Genomic DNA, 22,336 nt, shown 5'->3' with positions numbered 1-22,336 from the left:
TCATTGGTTAATTTCGCTGGCACGGAGGCTGGGTGTATGTGTCGTCATCATCATCATCATCATTTCATCATCATCACGACGCGCAGGTCACCTACGGGTGTCAAATCAAAAGACCTGCATCTGGCGAGCCGAACATGTCCTCGGACACTCCCGGCACTAAAAGCCATACGCCATTTCATTTACCACTAGCACTATCAATTATTTATTATAAATCTTTTATTTTCTAGAGTATCTGTTAAATGATAATGATAATAATAATCCTAAGAATGGACCCGAAAATCTTAGACTACTTCCGCAATAAGGAAACAAATTCGAACTGGTTTAAGGAAACTGAAAAGGACCTACGAGAGTTCCTACTTACAGAAGAGATGCTTGTAGATGGATCCGCGAAAAAAATAACCAAAGATAAAATTAAGCGGTTTCGGGACAGGGTGAATACCAAACGACTGTACAGAATTTCTGAAGAAGAGAGGAAGGCAAGATCTGATAGGATTAAAAAGTACTGGGAGGACAGGCAAACACGACTCACTAACCATTGCTTGATCTATCGTACCACAAAGTGGGTGAAACTGATGATGATAACATTAATAATAATAAACAGTAACGAAGATTTTTCTTTTTTCCCTTAATTTAAAAACAAAAGATTCTCTCAGACTTGGATGTTTGAAGTAATAATTAGTATCACATATTCCAGAGATGTATGAAGCAGTTTAAATAAAAATACAGTTAGCAGTACTGATTACTACATGAAAGTTCTTCACCATAGGCCTTTGAAATAACGCGGGAGGTTTAAAACATTTAATTATAAAACGAAGAAACTTCAGCCAAGTAAAAGGGAAATGGGTTTCAGACTCCGTTTCTGTGCGTCCCGCCACCACTGCATCCCTCTTCCTTTCCTTCCAGATAAAACTGTTTCAGATTGATATGCTTGCTATTTTCTTTTACGTCGCACCGATATTGACAGATCATATGGTGACGTTAGGTTAAGAATTGACTGTAGCCTGAATTACGGTACATTCGCAGCATTCTGTGAAAATGGGGAGAAACTACAGTCGGGTTCGAACCTACCATCTCCTGGATGCGATCTCACAACTACGTGACCCTAATCACGTTGAAACTCGCTAGATCCAGGCGGATATGAAATATTTCGTATGGAATCCACTTCTCCACATCTCTAAATTGACGTGGCATGAAACTCGTGCATCTACAAAACCTGTCTTAAAACTAGATACACTGACCACACAGAAATACTTATTTCTATGGATGAAGCCTGCATAGTCCAAAGCCCGTCTTCTTTTAGTAATTATTCGATAGTGGTCGCCGACACCTCATACGGAACATCCACTGGAGTTGCTATACATCCACGTTCAAAGGCTTCAACCCAACGTTCAACGGTTGGATGCGGGGAAAACATCACGTAACGCTTATTTTAGCTCCACTCACACCGGCGAGTGGCAAATTAGTTGATTTTACTTTCATTCTGGAGATAGGGGCTGCCTAGCCGAGGCGGTAAAGGCGTGCTCGGTTCACCCGGCAGGACGTGGGTTCGATTCCCCGCCAGGAAGTCGTAAAATTTAAGAAACGAGATTTCCACCGGAGGTGCACATGCCCTGCGGTTCACTCAGCCTACACCAGAAACGAGTTAATTTCTGGTGGCAAAGGCGGCTGGGAGTAGAGCTAACCACTCTACCCCACAGGGTGCCGAGGTTACGGATTGTCGAAGCCTTTACCTTCAACCCCTCCAGAGGCCTTCATGGCCTGTACGGAGATGACATATTCCGGAGATAGTGGATTCGAATCCAAGAGTCCGCAGCCCCGAAGGTCGATTTTCCTGGACCAGACAAATACTCTGGCTTTACCTTCCTTAAGGCCCCTGTCTAAGCCCTTTCCCATCCCATCGTCACCATAAGAACAGTCTGTCTTGGTGCGACGTAAAACAAGTAGTAAAGAGAATTAAATTCACATGATACTGATGTGCCTTTGTGCGGTGGAAAAGTGAAGTTTTAATATATAAAGTATGTTAAGCTTGGTTTACGTCCACCGTAGAATCATGACTGGCACCCATTCTTTCGTGCGTTCATAACTAGCCACCAGCGCACACAAACACCATCTGTCGGTGGCAGACATTCGGTAGAGCGTGACAAATGTTTCCGAACGTATATACTGGATTTATAGTGTTCCCAAAAACAACATGGTTACTACGACCTCAATACATAATGTAAGTTCCAGTGGTTTGTTTCGCTCCAATCATGTCTCACACTCCGGACAGAAAGCGTATATCAAAAGATGTAGGAACACGTGAAGCAATCCTGACTTAAGTCTCATCTTAGAAGACCGAATAAAGAACAAGCCCACATACATTCGATAATTTTTATTTGGCCAAACTCTTTGAGATTCTGAAGGTGATTAGGGTCAGTTACCGAGAAATAAGGATTATCTACAATCTGTATAAATATCAGTCTGCGGAGGGATTTGAAAATGAACCACCAATCCAAAATGGAGTCAAGTATGGCTGCAGTTTGTACCTTCTACTTTTAATGTTTATATAGAACATGCAATAAAGGAAATCAAAGAAGAATATAGAAAGGAAAACACTCCAAGAAGAGGAAATCAAAACCCAATGATACTGTTATTTTTCCTGAGTCTGCATAAAAGCTGGAGAAATTGCTGGATGGCATGCCAGATTCTTGAGGAATGAATACAAGATGAAAATAAATAAGTCCAAAACAAATGTAATGGACTGCAGGCGAAAAACGAAGTCAGGTGGTGTAGGAAAAGATTAGCAAATGAAGTCTTAAAGGAAGTAGATGGATATTGTTACTCGGGTAGTAAAATAACTAACGATTGCAGAAGTACGGATGATATAAAATGCAGACTCGCACAAGCAAAGAAGGCATTTGTTAAGAAAGGAATTTACTTACTTCAAACATTGATACAGGAATTAGAAAAAAGTTTTGGAAGACGAGCATGGCATTATATGGAAGCAAGACATGCACGATAACAAGCTCGGAAAGAAAGAGACACAAGGTTTTAAAATGTAGTTTGCTGTAGGTGAGATGGGTATTAATCACGAGTGAAGAGGCACTGGATCGAATTGGTGAGTGGAGAACGATTTGGATAAATTGGACAAGAAGTAGAAGAAGAAGGAAAAGAAGAAGAGATAGAGTGATAGGACACATTTACAGACACCCAGGACTTGTTCACTTAGTTTTGAGGGAAGTGTAGGCGGTAAGAACGGTAGGGGTAGACTTAGGTATTAATTTGACAAGCAGATTAGAGCAGATGTAGGATATGGTAGTTACGTAGAAATGAAAATGTTAGTGGACAGTCGTTAGTGTGGCATGGAGAGGTGGATGAAACCAGTCTGTGACTGATGACTCAAACAACGACAATTTATTCTACGGCAAAACATTTGAAAACGTTACACTGTTGGAGGAGGAAGACAGGATAACTAGAATAGTAATGGTTTTGACTATAGATAGAGGGTAAATGAACCACACGAGATTCGAAGAGACGGTAGTTGGACTCAGATTTTAATGATTTTAACGGAAGTGATTTTGAACTGGACGAACCACAGTGAGAATTACAAAAGGAGGATTATAGAGGCACTTCGTTCATTCACAGAGGCTTCAGGAGTGAACGCTTTAAGTCATAACAGTCTCTAATGAAGATGTACATTTATATATCTACCACGAAATACAGAAATTTGCAAGTAAAGCAGAGCCATGACAAATGAGAACGAAATTGTCGCAGTATTATCCGTATTCTGGTGACTGAAGTACTGAAGAGCAGGACATCATCTATATAAATAAAATTGTTCGTGTCTGTTTGTTTGTCTGTCTGTTTGTTCCACCATCACGTCGAAACGGCTGGATAGACCTCAACCAAACTTCATATTTAGAGTATACTCATCCCGGGGAAGGTTTCGATATGCATATTATTTTAAAATCTTTGAATACACGGGGGGTTTATAGGAAAACCAGAATGGTTTTTTCACCATCACGTCGAAACGGCTGGATAGATCTCAACCAAACTTCATATTTAGAGTATACTCCTCCCGGGGAAGGTTTCGATATGCATATCATTTTAAAATCTTTGAATACACGGGGGGTTTATAGGAAAACCAGAATGGTTTTTCCACCATCACGTCGAACCGGCTGGATAGATCTCAACCAAACTTCATATTTAGAGTATACTCCTCCCGGGGAAGGTTTCGATATGCATATCATTTTAAAATCTTTGAATACACGGGGGGTTTATAGGAAAACCAGAATGGTTTTTCCACCATCACGTCGAAACGGCTGGATAGATCTCAACCAAATTTCATATTCAGAGTATACTCCTCCCGGGGAAGGTTTCGATATGCATATCATTTTAAAACCTTTGAATAGACGGGGGTTTATAGGAAAACCAGAATGGTTTTTCCACCATCACGTCGAAACGGCTCGATAAATCTCAACTAAACTTCATATTTAGAGTATACTCCTCCAGGGGAAGGTTTCGATGTGCATATCATTTTAAAATCTTTGAATACACGGGGGGTTTATAGGGAAACCAGAATTGTTTTTCCACCATCACGTCGAAACGGCTGGATAGATCTCAACCAAACTTCATATTTAGAGTATACTCCTCCCGGGGAAGGTTTCGATATGCATATCATTTTAAAATCTTTGAATACACGGGGGGTTTATAGGAAAAACCAGAATGGTTTTTCCACCATCACGTCGAAACGGCTGGATAGATCTCAACCAAATTTCATATTTAGAGTATACTCCTCCCGGGGAAGGTTTCGATATGCATATCATTTTAAAATCTTTGAATAGACGGGGTTTTATAGGAAAACCAGAATGGTTTTCCTCCATTTTCTCTTATACTATTGATTTTCTGTAAGCTTCGTTTACCGTACGTGAAACGTCTCTTCATTATAAACAACTTTCGTTATGTTCATAATTTACCTTACTCTTTACATGACGGAGAAAGTTACAATTTTCTGCTGGTACCATGCTCTGCATTGAGTGACCGACAGACCGACAACGAACCTACAGGTTACCATGGCAACGTCTCTGACTGCATGCCAGCAGGGATGTAACGTATTGCCATTTTCCTCATCATGCTTTTAAATTCGTGGTTGTTCCTTAGGTAGAAGGCAAGAGAGGCGTCAATCGGCCTATCTGCGGGATATTGGCGGAATATCGTTGGATGTTATAACCGCCTTCGAATAGATTAAGTAATAACACCATTAGTCATCTTCTTATTATTTGTTTACCTAGGAATCAATGGACCTAAATTTCTCCTCTGTTACCGCTTTATTATATCCATAACTCACACTAGCATAATTTATTAAGGGGCATTTGATTTTCCAATACATTAACTTGGCATTTACATATTTGTCGTTATCCGGCTGTCCTCAGTTATAATCCATTTTCTATTACTTTCAACTTTCTTAACTGTATTATTTTCTTCCTTAATTACGCCGTATGTACGCGAGTGCTACAAACTACTGGATGTATTTCCACCAATACTCATATTTAGAATACACCTGTCCTTGATAGGTTTTAGGGCAAATATTGTTTCTAAATCCCTGAACTGACTGGGGGTTTATACGAAACCGAAACAGTGATTTTGCACTTCCACAAAATATACACAACAAACGTTAATTTAAATCTACGTGCCTTGGTAGAAATTAATTTCTAAACCTTTTTTCTCATGTGCATCATTTCGATACGAGGATTAATAAGGGAGATATCATTAACGGACCGTTTTTTTGTACAAGTCCCATCGGACTTAACTCACGAGCGGGTGCGTGTAAAGCGTATTCCTTACAACTTGAAAACTACTGAAGACATTCGAACCGAAATTCATATTTAGCATCCACCTGTCCAAAGGTAGGTTTTAAACGTAAATAACATTTCATGTTCCGGAATGGACTGGCGGTTTATAGGGAACCGAAATGGTGATTTTACTCTTCCACAATATATACAGAACAAGACCAACCTGACTGGAAATCGACCAAACGTGATGGAATTCCACCTCTAAACCTTTTTTTCATGTGCATTTTTTCGTCAGGAGGATTAATAAGGGAGATATCATGAATGGTCAGTTTTGCAGGTTAAGTCCAGCGGACATAGCCAAAAAGGTGTTTTACATGGAGCAGATTCCTTATCTATATAAATCAAATCGTAACGACTGTGTGCCTCTACACTGACTATTTTGGCAAAATTTTCGTACAGCTTTCCGTTTAAGGGATAATAATGACCATCTGCATAATTTTTGGTTTAGTTTCCTGAAAGTCCTAATTTTTACCCGCCTCGCCTAAAATCCAGATTGCGGCATAATCTGCCAGAAGAAAAAGGAGATAATTGAAATTTGACAAAATTATACGTTTTAGCCTGTAACGAACGGAAAACATCCAAGATCATTAAATTTTTCACTTTTTATCCCCGAAGAATATCGAAATATGCAGGCAATTTTAATGATGGTGCAGACCATCGGAAATTCCTATCACATAACAGATTGCACAATCTCCGTTCAATTTGGAATGATCTACAACCTTGGTCTGATGACTTTTTGCCGTATCTCTATCCCTTTTACGTTTTATTTTTCTCTATTAATGGATGTTAAGTCAATTTGGAATTTTCACATGCATAATTCATACCTTCGATTACTTATATGAAATACAGAATCATCAAACTCTTCACGAAAATTGGCCCACCCAGTAGCCATATATGAGCCAAATGCTATGTATGTAGCTGTCACATAATTATCCGAAAAGTAATGTAATGTGAGATAATCTTATAAGAACGTTACCCTGTTCCACGTTTCTAACTCAATCTGACCCAAGAATAGATGACATATCATAGGACCAGCCATTTAGGCCACTAAATCCGGCGTGTCTTATGGTATAATCCTTTGTCGATATGACGTACGTTTAGTAGCAGTTAATCTGTAAATGAAGGTCTTCAATATTGTAAACACGCATATACTTGCGTATGTCGATCTATATATATTCACTGATGTCGATTTGTAGCGATCGAGAAAGGGTGGGTCTGCTATTGTAATCAGTACTCCCCACACCGACTTTGACTGGCAGTATGAAAGGGTTCCTTCTCCAACTCCTGTGTAACTGTCATTAGTAAGGAAGGTCTACAATTGTAATGAATAGTTCACTTCTCGACTTGACTTGCAGAAGGCAAGTGAGCATGCAGTTTTGTTTAAAACTCCCCTACCCGATTGTGTTTGGCAGTAGGCAAGGGTGCCCGCCATTATAAAAAAATGTCCTCATCTAAAATGTGACTGGCATTAGGCATAGTGGCCTGCTATTTTGATGGAAACTCACCAACTTGGTGTGACTGGCAGTAAGCTGGCTGGAAGTAGGAAAATGGGCCTGGCATTATAATGATAACTGCACAACTCAATTTCGAGTGATAGTAGGGTAATTGCCTGCCATTATAATAAAAACTGTAATCTGTCTGGAAGTAGGAAAGGAGGGCTGCCATTTTAACGAAAACTCCCCAAATCGATTCTGTCCGCATAGTAGGCAATGGGGCCTGCAATTATAATGTAAACTTCCCAACTCGATTGTGAATGTCAGTAGGCAAGTGAGCCTGCCGTTATATCACAAATCCGTAACAAACACTTTACATTGGAAACAACGTACGGGGACCTCCCCATGCTCTTTCTCGGATAACGCTAAGAGACATGCAATTTTAAAACAATCTTATTTACTGCATGCACACTATTTACTTCGATATTCGAATACAATGTAGAATACCGTAGCGAAGCACGGGTACATTCGCTAGTCTTACCATAAAAGAGATAAAGAAAGTTTCTGGTCATAATGGAACCTATCCCGACTTTCTAAAGGTCATAGGACCAACACATTGACTGATGAACTTCTTCAACCGTGCTAAATGTCCGTGCGATTACGGTCGCACAACTGTGAGTTTGCATTCGGGAGATGATAGGTTTGAATTCAACCGTCGGCAGCCCTTAAGATGTTTATCTGTGGTATTCAATTTTCATTCCAGGCAAATTCTGGGGACATACCTTACTTAAGGCCCCTACCCTTTTCCATCCTTCCTTCACCGAAATCATTCGATGTTTTAGTGCGTCGTTAAACAAGTAGCAATCACAATCAACTTAAACGAAATTTTGCGAAATGCTAAGTTACCTGAGTTACTGAAGCAAGCCAAAGCAATTGTGTTTTTGAAACTGGGAAAAGAAGGAAATGAAGTCTTATATTATTAACCAACTTCACTCCTTAGCATAATCTACAGGTTTATAGAAATATAGTACTGGGCAGTATCCACGAAGGAATTGAATGAGTCACCCCAGTCGAGCAAGTGGCTTCGATCTGTACCAACACTGACAACAACGACTAACGAAGGGTTCCAGAAAAGACTGAAGGCCACTGTCAACCTTACACCAGCCTTTGAGTAGGTCTGAAGGGAGAAATGTTTGCTCAACTTCATTCAAGCCATCCCCTGTTGAGTCCGATCTCCTACATGTTAGGTGCATTAAAATAATTGTCATCACGTCTAGTTAGCAGATATCAAGCTTTCTGAACAAAGTAATCTCCAACGTCTGCCTTGCTTTATTTATGAAAGCTGAAAGAAGCAGATGAAGATCTTGAAATAACAGTTTACCTCAAGGATCGGTATTAACTCCCATTCTATTCAACTTTTGCATCCATGACCTGACCAGAACGGCTTCAAATAAGATAAATTTTGAACATGATCTAGCTTTAATCTAAAACTATGAATGTGCATCGGACGACCAAGCCACCGTGTGTGACTATTTCTTTAAATGTATATTCCAGCCAAATCCAATAACAAAAGCGACACAATGCTACCAGCATAATATGGAAGCTAATCGAAGCTGCATGTCCTTCTTTAATGAAACTGAAGCCTCCGCAAACATCCGAGAGTCACGCTGGACTGATCTTTGTCTGAACCTGCGATAGAAGCTGTGAGTATAAACCTGCTGTACAAACTAGCGGAAAGCAATAGTGATGCATATGCATACCCTCTTCACACTGCTTCACTTGCACTTGCATACTCGGCTGGTGACTACTGTGCTTCTGTGAGACAAAACTGCTTGTACGCGATCAAGAGTGACGTGTAAAATAAAACCATAAAAGTAGATACTGAAACAGTTAGGGCTTCCTACCCACTGGCAGCCTGTTCTAGAAAGTATTGCTCCTCCAGATCTGAGGAGAGATTGGACTAAAGCACTAATGTTCAAGAAACTAGTACATACTGAAAGTCACTCTTGTACAACGCTTTATAGAATTCACGAGAGACGCAGTTAAATAACAGAACCCACCGCGGACTACTAGTTCTACATCCACTTGAAGCATTCCGTGTCACAGGAAAATGGAGACAGAAATGGGAACATTGCCCACCAAGAAGAGACGCCTCTTTGATGAAAGACGGAGCAAAGAAAGTGAAAATTTTCCATCCATCTCGACACGAGGGAGTCATCACTCAACCGGATCACAACAGGAAACGGCAGGTGCCACAATAATATGATGAAGAATTGAAGATATCGCGAAAGTATTGTGTGTGAGTGGAGTGCTGTGGAGCATGCAATGCTCCGTATTGTTTAATAACAGTCCACTGCCATCCTTTAAGAATGGATTACAGGCTCTGCACGAAGTAACACTGAACTGCAGTGGACCAGTTGTCGAAGTTGAGACATTCCAGTATTACGTTGTATACAGATGCTGTGCATTATCCTTGTATATGGTAATACCATAACAATACTACTACTACTACTAATAATAATAATAATAATAATAATATACCAAGAAATCGCCCGGACTCGATCTTTGATGCAGAACAGGGTGCCTTAATACAAATATTTCCCACAAAGTGCACTGAAAAATGAAAATTTTAAAGTCTAATGGGATCGAACGATACGAACAGATAAAACAACTCCGCACAATACAACACATATAACATTAACAAAAAAGGAATTAACAGGCACATGTCTCATTGACATCACTATCCGGAATGACTACAATATGAGATAGAATTGCAGGGAGAAGATCAACAAATATACTCCTCTGGGTGTGGAAGTAGCAAGAATCTGAAAACAAGACAGAGTGACAATTCTTCCTTTTCTCCTTTTTCCCACTGATATTACACCAAAATCATTTCCAGAAAACTTACAGAAACTGTACTCCATCTAAACTCACAACGTACCACCAAAAGCGGCAAATTTTGAAGACCTGCAATATCGTCAGAACATTCCTGAATGCTCAATACGGACCAAAATAGACAAGGCTGTAACTTGACAGGTAATAATATTTTATTTATACATAATCTGTATTCTATTACTGAATCATTGTCAGTCAATAAACGTTACCCTTTTAAGACACAAATAAAATGACAATACGATTATTCCAGTGATCCAGATCCATGCCTGAATTGTGAACATCGAGGCCTTTCTTTTCGGTGGATCTGGGGGTCAATTCCCAGCCGCGTTTGAGGTTCTATTCCCGTCTGGGTAATTCATCTGACTCAAAGACTGTGTTTGTGTTCACCCCTATTCATTCCTCTGCACATACACACAATGAACCAGATTAGCAGCCCCCACAGACACACGCAGGAGTGAATACATCCCTCCTCGATGGTTTAGCGTCAAAGCCATCCAGCCAAGTGCTAATTTGAGACTCAGTCAGGGTATGGGAAAAGCGGCAAAAGAAGAATAAGTAGAAGCAGATTTTTTGTGGTAATATGGAATCACTCGAGCCATCAGACTGACTTATTTTCGGTTTTCGAACATCAAGATCCAGATTGATAAGAACCTCAGCTGCCTTGGGTGCAAAATCTAGCTCCTTTTAGGATGGTTGCTTGTCTCTCGTAACATCCACCTGAATCATTCCGTGTCACAGGAAAATGGAGACAGAAATGGGAACAACGTCCACCAACAAGCGACGCCTTTTTGATAAAAGACCGAGCAAGCAAAGTGCAATGTTTACATCCATCTCGACACGAGGGAATCATCACTCAACCGGATCACAACAGGAAACGGAAGGTGAACACACGTTAGTTTAATTCTTCTGCGGATTGATCATAATCTTTCGTTTATCTGTACTTGATTCCAATTACATTAAGATGGAGAAATAGATTCTCATCAGACACAAAAACAAAATCTATTAAACAATTGTGTCAGATAATCTTTGAAGCCAAGCTAAGGAGAGAAGTTTCGAAGCTGGACAGAGAGCAAGACCGTGTTAAATTTAGAAATGTGATCATTAAGTTACAGTGCTGAAATAGAATTTGAAGACATAAGGTAATTCATTTTAGGGTTTATTGTAGTTCTTCGTATATGATTGGGTCGCGTCAATTTCCCTTTGCACTATGTCGGATAAGTTCTGATGTCACGATCTCCTGTTCTGATCAAACATCTGAACTCATTCGACATATGTTTAACACGCATTTGTACAGTTAGGTATTTTTGGGCAATATCATGTCTATAAAATACTGTAGCTGTTCATGGTTGTTGGAATGTAAATTTTTGGTCTAAATGAAGATCTACTTAAAGCTTAAAAGGTTACAAAGGACTGAGCCCGATTCCAGTAACTTATAGACCAAATAAAAACGGGCGAACAGAGTGCAATTTCTTCCACAAAACCTTTTCAATGAAACGAAGCCCCAATCAAGGTGTTGATTCCCACTGTGAACGGTTTGTAGAGTTTCAGTTTTCCGATCTCATGATCATAGGTTAGAACCTGGCAGAAGCAGTCAGATATTTGAAGGGAGGATAAATCGCCATACCGATGTCGGAATGCGAAATATCTCGGGTGACACATTTGCTGTTTACCAACAAAATTAAATTACAGCCATACATCGCCGAACAGAGAACAGATTTACTGTGCTATCTGGTCGAGTAAAACATAACGTCGAAATTGACGCAGAAGACATAAGGTGATCCATTTTAGGGTTTATTTTGGTTCTTCTTCGTTAAATTAAAATGCCTGTACACGGTAGCTGAGGACATGTGATTATTATTGGATACCAGTACCAAGAATATTTATCCTGTGTATGATTTTCGCTACAGTAGAGCTGCCGAACTATTCAATATTTATTTACCGAAGTATCCTTACAAGCACCAGGCTGATAAGGAAAGTACTACCCATAAATTCAGAATGTTCAGGTAGTCATAAAATTTGCTGTGGATAATTCCTGCTTACAAACCAAAAGTACAGAGGTACAGGGAAATGTATATCATATAAGAAACCTTTGCTTACTAATATTTGGCTGACAACCAGCGTTTCTTGAAAGTGCTTATACCCAGCTGCAAGAATAAATGTCCATGCATTGGCCAGTTCATTCCGATTATGATATAGTTTTCTGATATTTGCTATCTGACCAGAACCAAATAAAAGCTATTCCACCAGTAATGTTACATGTATTCTGTAATATAGAAAACGATTGTCCGAAACCTGATCAAAGTATTTCAATATCGCGTGTTTCAGGTTCATTGAGAACATTATTTAATAAGAGTGATTGGTCCTCGAATATCATATCAGCAGAAAAATATTTATGGAATGATTCATTTACAGCTTTTAAAATCTCTAACCATTAACTCATTTAATGACCTCCTCCAGTTAAGTGTTTGAATGTCGCTGCTACGTAAAGTGACCTACATTTTGTAGAAATATCCTACATTTAGGGCTCAAGGTTCTCAATCTGAGTAGTTATCATCTAGTTACCCATGATTACACTCAACATACCCATTCTGCAGATTTCTATGGAACACGAACACCCAACTTCTATTTCACAGCTTTCTTCTGTTAATTCCTTTCTTTAGAAAGATGTTTCGAGTTATTTATTAGTGACCATGGCTAAATTACTAGCTTGCTGACCTTCGGTCACAAGGGTCGCGGCTTCGAATCTGTAAAATGAGTATTGAAAACAAAGCGTCTAATAATCATGTTTTTCTGGGCTGAGTAGCTCAGACGGTTGAGGGGCTGACCTTCTGACCACTAACTTGGCAGGTACGATCCTGGCTCTGTCCGGTGGTATTTGAAGGTGCTCAAATACGTCAGCCTCGTGTCGGTAGAGTTACTGACACGTGCCACATAAAAGAATTCCTGTGGTACTAAATTCCGGCACCTCGGCGTCTCCGAAAACCGCAATAGACTAGTTAGTGAGACTTAAAGTAAATAACACATTATTATTATTATTATTATTATTATTATTATTATTATTATTATTATTATTTTATTATTATTATTATTATTATTATTATTATTATTATTATTAATATCATTATTATTATTATTAATCAGATTACTTAAAAGCTACATAACAACAAGAAGTCATCGTGTTTCCCTCCTCGCTCAATAGCAAAAGGTAGACTATCCCGCTTCACAAGATATCCCAAGTAGCAGTCTCTTCAGATGAGGTGTGTGTGTAGACTATCCCGCTACACATTTTCTCTCCGTCTAATGCCAAGACCACTAATTGTAAGATGCGGGTTTTGTTGGTTGGTTAGTTAGTCAGTTAGCTAGTTGAGGCATGTCAGGACAAAGTCTGTGAACTGACACACACGACATATTCTTGCTACAACACCAAACACGCAGTCGACTTCAGTACATGAGAGAAGTACCTGAGTGTGGTCGAAACAACCGTTCATCCGATGTTCACCAGAAAGTAGCCCGTGAACAGAAATATTATTTAAACTCGAGGTATTGAACAGTTGGTATGATAAATAAATAAATAAATAAATAAATAAATAAATAAATAAATAAATAGCCATTTTGCTTAACGTCGCAACGACACAGATATGTCTTATGGCGACGATGGGATAAGAAATGTCTAGGAAGTGGAAGAAAGCGGCCGTGGCCTTAATTAAGATACAGCCCTGGCATTTGCCTGGAGTAAATAAATAAATAAATAAATAAATAAATAAATAAATAAATAAATAAATAAATAAATAAATAAATAAATAAATAAATAACTAGAAGAATGGACCCAAGCATGCTATCAAACAAAATCAACAAATTTCTGAAAAACAAGAATACTAGACCGAACTGGTGCAAGCCAATAGAAAAAATATATTTAAAAATTACGATTGCCAGACGTAAAAGAAAGAGATGCAATCAGAAAAACCACACAAGTAAGAGAGTTTGACGATGAAGAAACAAAGACATACATGGCATATATGGCCGCTGTAACACAAATGTAAGCACTCGTTACGTATGAAGGAATACTGGACTAACATTAAACTCAACAAATGCTGAGTCCACATGATCATAAGTGACCAAATCGCGAAGATAAATTACATAAGTAGATAAATAAATATATAAATAAATGAATAAATTTATTTCTTTAACATTCTTCAAATTGCTGGAGATATTAAGAGATACTAGGACGTTGCAACTTCTCCTACCACAGCAGGAAGTCTTTAACGTCTAGAAAGTCATGGACACAATACATTGACATCCGAAAAGACCTCAGACGCCACCCACCTTAGCCAGAAAAAAACCAGCTCCTTTGCGAACACAAGGGCAACGTTTAACTGACTATGACCATATTTTACCGTTCTAGGCGTCACCGAGGTCACGAAATATTTTCCATAGGAGTTCTTCTACCACTGAAGTATGCATGATTTCGTCTGGGAGTGTCATTATAAAGACTAGATATTCAAATGCAATTTGTCGGTATACTATTTCGTATTATTATTGTTATTATTATTATTATTATTATTATTATTATTATTATTATTATTATTATTATTAATTCCATTCATTTAAAGACCACGTGAAACAGTTTTCTCTTTCTCGTCTTCCCAAGACTTCTTCATCCTTTCTTGGTGTTGTTTCCTTTCTTACGTCCATTTACTGCTTGATTTCTTCTTTGCCTTTTCTGGAAATATATCATCAGTTATTGCTTTCCTAATTTATTGTTTTACCGGATGAGTTGGCCGAGCGGTTAGAGACGCGTGGCTGTGAACTTGCATCCGATAGATAGTGGGTTCGAATCCCACTGTCGGCAGCCCTGAAGATGGTTTTCCATGGTTTCCCATTTTCACACCAGGCAAATGCTGGCGCTGTATCTTAATTAAGGGCACGGCCGCTTCTTTCCCACTCCTATCTCTTTCTTAACCCATCGTCTCCGTAAGACCTATCTGAGTCGGTGAAACGTAAAGCCACTAGCGTAATTTATTGTTTATTTACAATTTGTTCTCTTTTAACGTCGAGTGGTTCTAAATCTTCTTCGGCTTCTTTTAAAAATACTGTATTGGTTTGTTATTTACCTAGCGTTCGAAATTGTTAATCTGTCTTTGTTCATTCTGCATAGGTGACCAGAAAACCTCGATCTTCTTTTCCTGAAAGCATGACCTATTTCTTCTGATGCTTTGTATAAATATTATTCTAGTCTGATTTTTATATGTAATTCACCTAAATAGGCTGACAATTCTCCTTAGGACTCTCTTTTCTGCTGCCGCAATGAGTGGCTCAGACGGTTGAGGCGCTTCCCTTCTGACCCCAACTTAGTAGGTTCGATCCTGACTCAGTCCGGTGGTATTTGAAGCTGCTCAAATACGCCAGCCTCGTGTCGATAGATTTACTGGCACGTAAAATAACTCATGCGGGACAAAATTCCAACAACTCGCCGTCTCAGAATGTAGTTAGTGGGACGTTAAAACAACATCATTGTTGCTATTATCTTATTAATCCTTTACTGATCCGTTCCCTGTTTCCTGGAAGCCTTTCGTATAAATCTGTGTCAGCTATGCCTTCCTCTTTCGCCCCAATCTTGGTGAAGTCAATCCGCACTATTTGAGGCCATTTTTACTCTGTGTTTCGTTATATGAAGAACTGGAAGTTTTAGTCCGTCAGGTGGTACCGGTCCATTCCACTAAGCGTTCTTAGAACTGTACTCGTATTATTATTATTATTATTATTATTATTATTATTATTATTCTATTTACTATTGCTATCACAATTACTGTGACATTTCTCCCACATGATACTGCGGTCACACATGAGGGCTTGGCGCAGGTTTACTGCTGGATGTCCTTCCTGACAGGAATGTTATTTAAAAGCAAGTATTCAGTACTGTGCGTGTCTGTGTTATTCAGTAGTGTGCTGGTATTTACTTTATTATGACAGACACAAAAACCAGTCTCCAAGTCAGAAGAATCAACAAGAATTGACTAAATTCCAGTACCCGATCGGGAATTGACCCTGAGACTCTCTAAACTTAAGATTGCTACACTGATCATTCATCACGGAGCTGGATTGTTACTATAAAACATTGTACTTTTTATGAAATATAAGAACAATAACAGTCGAGTCTTGGAGTGTTGGAAGAGACGTAGCTACAAAGAAAAGAACACGTAAGATAACTGCAAAGAGACTTATAAGATACAGTTGTTTTCCGTTTCCTTCTGTTGGAGTTCATCTCACTTCGTCTAATTCGTGTTGGCAATCGTTGTGAGATGTAGGTATTAAGAATTCACGAAGGTAGGATGTTACTCTGAATATACTCACAAGCGTCAGACTGAGAACAATGGCTCAGCCGGAAGGTAGAGCTTTACGTGAGCTCTCTAGGGAGTCACAAGGCAGTTCTATCTCCAGTGTAGAGACAGGCTCTCTGTCCTTGGTCCTCACACGCTTTGTTCTATGTTACACAGCGACACTCTAACAAGCGGAAGGTGTCATTTTATACATGTTTACATGGAGGGATCATATGGAGCCTAATGGAGTTCTGTAGGAATAAATTTGTTGTCTGAAATCTGGGAAAAATAACATGTTTAGTGTATTATGAAGAATAAAACTCCGCCTGTTTTATTACCCGATTTTATTTCACAATGACCCAATAACTGTGCGAATACGTACTTAAATACACATACAAGGAAGTTTGTTCAGCTATGAATGGCCACACTTACTAGTTACTGTACTGTCTATTTACAACTCCGGTCCGTTACTATACCTGGGACGGCTAATCCTTACTTTCGCTTCCCCAGGTCCAGTTATCTCATACAGCAGCTGTATGTAGACCGCTGCATCTGAACATAGGGCTACGGGCCACTCAACATACGATGACTTTTCGTTGGTTCGACTCCAGAGACAGTCCAGCAATTAACACAGAAACATGCAGTGAACAACCAAACAGCAACAGCACAACAGCAGAACGATATTGACAACAGAGATTTTTTTTTTTTCGTGTGGCTATTTCTAGCCGAATGAGCCCTTGAAAGGCAGACCCTCCGATGAGGGTGGGCGGCATCTGCCATGTGTAGGTAACTGCGTGTTATTGTGGTGGAGGATAGTGTTATGTGTGGTGTGTGAGTTGCAGGGATGATGGGGACAGCGAAAACACCCAGCCCTCGGGCCAATGGAATTAATCATTGAAGGTTAAAAATCCCCCACCCGGCCGGGAATCGAACCCGGGACCCTCTGAACCGGAGGCCATTACGCTGACCATTCAGCCAACGAGTCGGACACAGCGAATATTAACACAGGTCCATTTACCCTCTTACTCACGATAACGGCTTCCCTCTCTCACTCACGCAGTCCACGGAAATACACAAACACACAGTACTGTCAGGTTAAATTTAATTTAATTTCGTGTGACTATTTCTAGCGGAGTGCAGCCTTTGTAAGGCAGACCCTCCGATGAGGGTGGGCGGCATCTGCCGTGTGTAGGTAACTGAGTGTTATTGTGGTGGAGGATAGTGTTATGTGTGGTGTGTGAGTTGCAGGGATGTTGGAGACAGCACAAACACCCAGCCCCCGGGCCATTGGAATTAACCAATGAAGATTAAAATCCCCAACCCGGCCGGGAATCGAACCCGGGACCCTCTGAGCCGAAGACCAGTACGCTGACCATTCAGCCAAGGAGTCGGACAGTACTGTCAGGTAGCACACAGTCTTCCGCTCTGTTGTCTTCCATACAGCCACTCGCTGGGCACTCCGATACCAAAAACCACAACTCCTGGTTCAGAACTCGATGGGACACTAGTGACAGCCAACACATTGAGTCTCACACTGACTCCACCACGGAGCCTAACTCTGACCGCCCGCGGATAGTCTTCCTTTTTATAGCTCGGATGCCGGGAATCAGAACATTCGCGACGTGGCTAGAAGCGGAACATTCCCGTTGAATCTCCAAGAAACTCACAGGTAAGCCGGTCGACGAAAACAATACACGTAAAGGCCGGCCCCACCCCTCAAGCTGGCGGGGAGATCGCCGGTTGTTTGAGTCACAAACCCCTTCCTGGAGGTTCCAAAAGGGGCTACCACGGGCCTGGCACGTGACAGTATTTATACGGCAAGCTATATGATGAAAAGGCCGACAAATAATTGAATGTTTATTGTGTAAGGAAGAAATATGGACGTACTGATTGATACAGACAGGGTGGCCGGAAAGAACGTGAACCGAGTATATGAGTGTTAGAAGCTTGGACATACTGATAAATAATTTGACGTCGCGCTGTCGTCATGTTATCATCTGCTGAAATTAGCCAACAAGATCGCTTCGCGAGTGGTTTTAAATGAGCTTTGCGAGTTGGTGTTGCTAAATCTCCATATGACTTAAAATAGGCTTGACAGCGCCAGTCGAAAGAAGACTTGCGTTGCAATGTGAGCTCAAGTCCACTGTACGTATACCACATGGCTGCTTAACGAACATGACCGACCACCTAGCAGCTACCGATGCTGAGAAATCAGCATCAAAAACAAGCACACCGTGGGTTTCACCCCGTGTCACCGTAGCGTACTTGCTGTGGCACGATCATGTCAGCTCGGAGGTCCATGTTCAAACTCCTGCTGAAGTTCTTAATGTTGAAAATATTTCGTAGCAGAAAATACTACGAAAACTTAAGATTAAACCATTTCCAGAATTGTGCCGAAAGTTGAAGGGCTAAACTACCTGAAAAGGTTTCAAATTGTCAGTCTTAGATGGCTCTATCAAACCAAAAAGAACAAATTTCGAAATTCACTTCCGGCCAAAATACAGTTCCGGAAATACTGCTTAAAATCGCTTGTTTCTTTACTCGTTCTCTTTTTGACTCAAATACTAGTCAAATTAACTTATTTACGTAATTCTTCTTGTAATGTGTTCCTTGGTTCAATACCCTCAGGCTTACTTTTTTAAATGTCGATACCTAATGCAGTTATAAGGGATTAAGAGAAACTCTGCATTGACTCGCTTTAGCGCTCGTAGTGGTGCTTAAGTGAAACTCTGCATTGACTCGCTTTAGCGCTCGTAGTGGTGCTTAAGTGAAACAATGCATTGTCTCACATTAGCGCTCGTAGTGGTGCTTAAGTGAAACAATGCATTGACTCACATTAGTGCTCGTAGTGGTGCTTAATTGAAACAATGCATTGAATCGCATTAGTGCTCGTGGTGGTGCTTAATTGAAACAATGCATTGACTTGCATTAGCGCTCGTAGTGGTGCTTAAGTGAAACAATGCATTGACTCGCATTAGTGCTCGTAGTGGTGCTTTAGTGAAACTCTGCATTGACTCGTATTAGTGCTCCTAGTGGTGCTTAAGTGAAACAATGCATTGACTCATATGAGTGCTCGTAGTGGTGCTTAAGTGAAACAATGCATTGACTCGCATTAGCGCTCGTTGTGGTGCTTAAGTGAAACTCTGCAAATACCCACATTAGTGCGGTGCTTAAGTGAAACAATGCATTGACTCGCATTAGTGCTCGTAGTGGTGCTTAAGTGAAGCTCTGCATTGACTCATATTAGTGCTCCTAGTGGTGCTTAAGTGAAACAATGCATTGACTCATATGAGTGCTCGTAGTGGTGCTTAAGTGAAACAATGCATTGACTCGCATTAGCGCTCGTTGTGGTGCTTAAGTGAAACAATGCATTGACTCACATTAGTGCTCGTAGCGGTGCTTAAGTGAAATTCTGCATTGACTCACATTAGCGCTCGTAGTGATCCTTAAGTGAAACAATACATTGACTCACATTAGCGCTCGTAGTGATCCTTAAGTAAAACAATACATTGACTCACATTAGCGCTCGTAGTGGTGCTTAAGTGAAACAATGCATTGACTCGCATTAGTGCTCGTGGTGGTGCTTAATTGAAACAATGCATTGACTCACATTAGTGCTCGTAATGGTGCTTAAGTGAAACTCTGCAAATACCCACATTAGTGCGGTGCTTAAGTGAAACAATGCATTGACTCGCATTAGCGCTCGTAGTGGTGCTTAAGTGAAACAATGCATTGACTCGCATTAGTGCTCGTAGTGGTGCTTTAGTGAAACTCTGCATTGACTCATATTAGTGCTCGTAGTGGTGCTTAAGTGAAACAATGCATTGACTCATATGAGTGCTCGTAGTGGTGCTTAAGTTAAACAATGCATTGACTCGTATTAGCATTCGTTGTGGTGCTTAAATGAAATTCTGCATTGACTCACATTAGCGCTCGTAGTGATCCTTAAGTGAAACAATACATTGACTCACATTAGCGCTCGTAGTGGTGTTTAAGTGAAACAATGCATTGACTCGCATTAGTGCTCGTGGTGGTGCTTAATTGAAAGAATGCATTGACTCACATTAGTGCTCGTAGTGGTGCATAAGTGAAACAATGCATTGACTTACATTAGCGCTCGTAGTGGTGCTTAAGTGAAACAATGCATTGACTCGCATTAGCGCTCGTAGTGGTGCTTAAGTGAAACAATGCATTGACTCGCATTAGTACTCGTGGTGGTGCTTAATTGAAAGAATGCATTGACTCACATTAGCGCTCGTAGTGGTGCTTAAGTGAAACAATGCAGACTCGCATTAGCGCTCGTAGTGGAGCTTAAGTGAAACAATGCATTGAATCACATTAGCGCTCATAGTTTTGTTTAAGTCAAACAATGCATTGACTCACATTAGCGCTCGTAGTGGTAGAAAAAAGGCGGACTGCTAATCTAATCGAACGGATAACGATGATTAAGAAAAGGATTGTAATTTTTAGGAATAAATAAACAATATTTTCTTTTACTTTGTTATATTTTATTTATCTAAATTTTTTAGATCATATCCCTAGGATGTTTTCAACATTGAGTTGCTTGCCTGAAGGGCTAGAACTGTGGATTTTTATTCCATTCGTGCACTTAAGCCACGTCCAGATTTAGCAACACCGCCTCACAAACCCCATTGGAATTCGTCTGCGAAGCGAGCTGATTGGCTAAATTCAGGAGATGATAAACTGACAACGTTGTGAGATATCGAATTATTTCTTTCAAATTACTTATCAGTATGACCAACCCTATAACGCTCATGTACATGGTACATGTTGTTTTCGACCACTCTGTATAAGTGAATTTACTATTCGAAGAGAGGGGAGGATTTAGATTATTAGGAATATGAAATAAAGTGTTGAATTACTGAGAAGTAATATGTAAATTCAGTAGTTACAGAATGTCGTTTAGGATCTCTGGAGCGATGCTTGAAGGCTAATTAGCTTATGAAAAGCCATGTCTCCATCTGCGATCACGCTAAATTGGACAGCCAGTAGCCCGGCAACGTAATTTTCATTGCAGCAGAGTTTTTCTCAGAGTTAATATGTCTGTCTTATACCGCCCCTAACAGGCATTCCAGAGGCTATTGGTAGTGCGTGGACATCTATTTCCTAAGGCCCTTTCTAGGAATACAAATGCACACAAGTCCATGGGTGTCCCAACGGGTGCCTTCACCGAAATATCGGTAAAAGGAATTGCACGGATTGCAGCTCAAATCTCCATTCTCTCTCTCAGAACAGACGAGTCGAACAACATGTGTGGCTGGATGCTTTATGTACCCATACCTGATTTTTCACCCTCCCATACAGTGCTGTGATATCTGTGTTATAAATAAGTATCAGACCTCTTGCTGATAGTATCAAGAGTTCACCTTCACATTATTAGCGACATGGTGAATGGTTAACTTGCGACTGTAGCAATACACACTGATGATCATGAAATCCCTAAGAAAACTTTCCTGGCGTTCTTTATACAATGTTTCATCATTTATTTTTTCTCTAAGGCGGTAGTAAATCGAGCGGGGTTTGTTGCAGTCACTAAGGTACACATATGTTTCGTCTAACGTCACCACAGCTTTCCATCTGTCCCCTGCGAGATAGCTCTCATACAGCTTTCTTGCGTTAGTGCAACATTCCGGGATGTAATGAGGCAACAGCTTGTTATCTCTGCGTTTATGTCGCTTTCTAATTGCAGGCCCTTGTTGATTATGGTGTTAAATGCTGAAACAGACATCCCCAACTTACGTGAGATAGTCCTTCGAGGGGCAGGGTTACCACCTGAGACATGAGCCTTCACTTTCCTCACTACATTTGGTGTACAGCTGGTGGCTGGTCGTGGATTTGC

Source organism: Anabrus simplex, chromosome 6 (assembly GCF_040414725.1).
Source record: "Anabrus simplex isolate iqAnaSimp1 chromosome 6, ASM4041472v1, whole genome shotgun sequence".
In the NCBI taxonomy this organism is placed as follows: Eukaryota; Metazoa; Arthropoda; class Insecta; order Orthoptera; family Tettigoniidae; genus Anabrus; species Anabrus simplex.
Note: the sequence above shows the minus strand (reverse complement) of the source record.